Source organism: Musca autumnalis, unplaced genomic scaffold (assembly GCF_047663935.1).
Source record: "Musca autumnalis isolate F117 unplaced genomic scaffold, ASM4766393v1 scaffold_5, whole genome shotgun sequence".
NCBI classification, from domain to species: domain Eukaryota; kingdom Metazoa; phylum Arthropoda; class Insecta; order Diptera; family Muscidae; genus Musca; species Musca autumnalis.
Window position 1 is genome coordinate 24,573,752 of NW_027412088.1, and position 4,903 is coordinate 24,578,654.

Consider the following 4,903-nt stretch of genomic DNA (forward strand, 5'->3'; position numbering starts at 1 on the left):
CCTTTGGTTCCTCCATTGCCGGACAGATTATTCTGTTTACGCAAGTCGGTCGGTTTACTTTTTACCGTTGTCTAGCAAAAGAGAATAGAAACTTCTAACTCTCTGAGAAAGTTCTGGCCGGACAATTCTTGCTGGGAAAGTAACCAGACAAACCTGTTGTCATCTGGTAGGGTATTCACAATAGAGTGATGTCAATTCCGAATGAATAGATGGAAATTGACAGATAAGAAGAACAGCCAGCAAAGAAAATTGAAAAATTATGAAGAAAAATGGTGTTTCATGGAAAATTAGCGTCTGGCGGGAGTTGCTAAATTGAGGGCTATATAAGGAGGTGAACAAAGGAAAACCCAAAATCATAGTTCAGACGTTACCCGAGTGAATATTACGCCCAGACGGCAGTGAATCAAAGATATAAACGTTTAGTTCGTTACTTTTATTTTAAAATATTGTGAGTAGAATTAGTGGTGATGTCACAAATAAATGTGTAAGTGGTGATGTTTGTGTGTTTTAACAGAGATTTTCCGGTGGTTTACCAGTCGTCCAAGAAGACAGCGGAGGCTGGCGCTTTTTGTTCAACACAACGGCAGAAACAAACCTCTTTCCTGGTGGCAGGGTGGAAGGAAGTAATTCATTGGTGCCGGGTAATAATCCAGTAAGAGCGTGGAAACGTTTTAGTTGTGAGACGGGTGCCTGGAGAAGACCTAAGCGTTAAGTCCGTCACTGTGCATCATTATTCGGCTGGACTGGGTCGGTCGTGACTTGTATCCTGGTGCATTTATCGTGTCCTATCCACCGCTGCTGTTGCAAATTAAGACAAGCCAATCACGTAAAGAGTCCAGTGGCATTTGATGATAATTTTGGCGTAGAAGAGTTCGCCTTTCAAAACGTCTTTGAGCTGTAAAGAAAGAAAATTAAACCAATCAATTTGTGGTAACGTCATATACCAGGTAAAAGGTGTCTTACCGTTGTGTTGTTTTTTTGTATATCCAATTTTTGTCTGCATCATTTCGTGTGTGATTTTGGTAACGTCTTGAAGAGAAATCAACCAGAGACCAGCTACAGTATCTGCGGTTCTGAAAGGAAGATAATAGAGAGAATTTTTCCGTTAATATAAAAATCATATAATCAACACTTTTGAGATATAAAATCTAAAAGAAATCATTTTTGAAAATAACTAAATTTGCGTAGTTTTAAGTAAATAAGCATTTGTAAGGGAAAAATACCAGGAGTAGTTTAACAAAAGGCTGAGTGTGTTGCAAGAGGATTATTTCGTGTCCTTGTCGAGTTGTTTTTCGTGCCGATAGGTTTTGGCGGCAAAATACCCAGTTAAGAGAGCTCTTTTAGGTGGTAGAGTAAAGATCTAAAGGCGCGATTTTTGCGCGCGGAAAGACAAGGTAAAGGTTTAATGCTTTTCTTCCACAGAGGATTGAAGCCATTTTTATTTGAGTAGAGAAATCCAGGTATTATTCTTATCTATTATTCTATTTCATATTTTTGTTTGTTATTTTTACGCGATCTTTTAAGAGGAAATTATTAGAAATTTTAAATGTTTAATAGATTTAATTATTTGCCCAATAAATCGATATGTGTTAGTATTTAAATTTTAAATAATAATGTGGTGCTAATTTTGTGTCATTTGGGGGATGTTGGCGTGAAGTAAGAGTGTGATACGAGAAGTGTGGTTTGTGGGGGTCCAGAGGAAAGCAAGGTAAGGACATGCTGGACCCAGGTAGGGTGGGCTAGTGCGGGATCACTCCAGCAAGATCCCGGCGTGAAGTTTCCCTTTGTATGGTTTTAAGACGAAGTAAAAGTAATAGAATGTACCCCCTCTTTCGACGTTAGTGTGCTGGGTTCGGTTGGCGGGTTGAGTTCCCTAGCCCTGAGGAGTCCTCGTAGTCGGTCAATTGGCTTAATCGAACGCCGAGGTAACGCACACATAACACTCTGTTCCTTTACGTGCCAGAGGTTACCATTTCTTACCATTTTTAAACTGCAAAGCGTTCCTTTGCTTTACCCTGCGTTTACAAAAGACAGGACAGTTGACTTCATGTATTGATTGTCAAAAACCCAAAACTTGCCTCTGTGACGTAGGCGTCCAGACAACTGCAAAAACAGTTTTAAAATTATGAATGAAAATCATAGATTTCTTTTTGTTTTCCGTTCACATATTTTGTTTTTGTACCTATTCTTTTGTTTTCAACACATTTAAATTATCATCTCACTTCTTTTTTCACAAAATGTCAAAAATTTGTTAACCCTACTGTCTATGAAAAAATGATGGACAGCCGGGAGACAAACGACAAATGTATGTATGTGTTAGTAAATCAGAGTTGTATTTGAAGACAAACTGTCTGGTGTAAACGCCTAGTTAGAATAAATACAATTTATATGAGAGCAGTTCACCACTTCTACTATTTTTTGCCACTGTTACCATTTTTAAAAGTAAAGGAACAGACCTACAATTTTTTTACAAAAACTGGGGGTTAAGTCCCAATTTACATTGGGCGAGTTTACTTGCGGCAATTGTCATTTTGTAGGAGAGAGAGGTGAGGCATATGGTAACCCTTTGCCTCTCAGCACCCTCTCTCACCTACAAACTGACAATTGCCGCAAGTAAACTTGCCTAATGTAAATTGGGACTTAGCTCTGTTCCTTAGAGGTAGTTTACACTATCTATCAATGTCATATGACACGAAATAAAAGCATTCAATATCTACCCACGCAGGCAATGTGGAGACGTAATTTTATTACAATTTTGCTGGTGTGGACGCACAAAGTAAAGCTTCGTTCCCGTACTTTTTAATAGTAAAACTCGTAAAAGAGAGAAAGAGAGAAAAATTGTTGTCACAAAAACGTTTCTTCAAAAAGTTCGGGAACGGAAAAATGGAAAATACGTCAAAAAAACTGGAACAAATGTCAAAGTCGGCGTATCAGCCAATCAGACGCCGGCAACCATATTACTATTTTTTTACTCGCCCAAATTTGTCGTGTAAAAAGTTTTTAAAGAGAGAATCATTCAGCGCCATTTTTGTTTAATGAGAAGTGAACATTTTACAACTTTTTTGTGTACGGGAACGCTTTTTCGAATAAAATGTGTAAAAGTCGTAAAAATTGTAAAAACTTTTTAGTTCTGGAACACAGCTTAAATTGCGTAAAGAAAATCCCCAATATTGCACATATTAGCGATGGAAAATTTCATGTCATGTGACATTTACATATAGTGTAAACTACCCCTTAATGGGTACTTTACACGATATGTTTCTTACATATGAGTTGTCACTTTGCATATACATTTTGTACGGGAGAAGTGACAATTCATATGTAAAAAACATATCGTGTAAAGTACCCAAATGCGTGGTACACACGATCAGTTTTGACTGTCGATTTTTTGCAAATATCGATAACTATCAAACTGGCCAGCAACCACAAAACATTTTGTGGTTGCCTGATGACTGGCAAAAATGAGCGGCCACACTATCAAGCAACCGATTATTTGAGCAAAGCTGTCAGTCAAAACTGATCGTGTGTACCCCACTTTAATAGTACGTTTATATATAACCGGGTTTAACAAACGCACTGGGTTTCAAATGTCAAGTTCTTTTGCGTATACGTCAAATAAATCCTGATTAACCCTGCGTTTACAAATGCCAGTATTGGCAAGACAATAGCAAAAATACGAACCTTTTTCACAAATACATTTATAAATTTTTAAATATGTATAGAGAAATGTGTGAATGTATTGGTGAAAATCATGGTATAAGTAAAGAGGTAGATTTAAATGAAAAAAATCTATAGAACCCTTGTTTTTCTTGAATTCCTAAAACTTCAAAATAAAAGCAACAAGTGGGTTTGTTTACAATGCATTTTTTGAGCATTTTATAAAAAACGCGAAAAATGAATGAAGAGTTAAGTTTTCTCCACATAATCGAGTTGTGAATATGATAAACTGATTGTTTCAATGCAAATCTCACCAATTTCTTCCATACAAATGGTCTAAAAACAATTTTAAAAATCATTGAATTCGATTGTTTTTAAAATTGTTTGGCATATTTATCAAATACACCACACACACATACACAGTTTGTTTATATTGTTTTGAAGTTTTAGGCATACTCGAATGAAAAAATTTAAATTGACATAAAGCTTTGGCTAACCTTTATTATTAAACCATGGTGAAAATGGTTTGTACCTTTGCTATTGTCTTGCCAATACTGTCTGTGTGTAAACGTCTAGTAAGAAGGTTAGCCCTGCAAAGGCTATAATATAAACATGGTCTTAGGTTCAAGAATCTTCAAGTTTTACCACTTTTTACTCGAAAAGCGTTCCTTTACTTCAGACACCATACAATTCGTGGAGCAGCTTACAACTTTTACTACTTTTGCTGGTTTTACCATTTTCAAAAGTAAAGGAACGGCATTAATATACATATTTAATTACAATAAATTCATGGTTTAATAAGAAAGGTTAGCCAAAGCTTTATGTCAATTTAAATTTTTTCATTCGAGTATGCCTAAAACTTCAAAACAAACTGTGTATGTGTGTGTGGTGTTTGAATAATATGCCAAACAATTTTAAAAACAATCGAATTCAATGATTTTTAAAATTGTTTTTTGACCATTTGTATGGAAGAAATTGGTGAGATTTGCATTGAAACAATCATTTTATTATATTCACAACTCGATTATGTGGAGAAAACTTAACACTTATTCATTTTTCGCGTTTTTAATAAAATGCTCAAAAAAATGCTTTGTAAACAAACCCACTTGTTGCTTTTATTTTGAAGTTTTAGGAATTCAAGAAAAACAAGGGTTCTATAGATTTTTTTAATTTAAATCTACCTCTTTACATATACCATGCAATAAATTATTTACAAGAACGCTTATCGCCAAGCGCTTTCAATTGT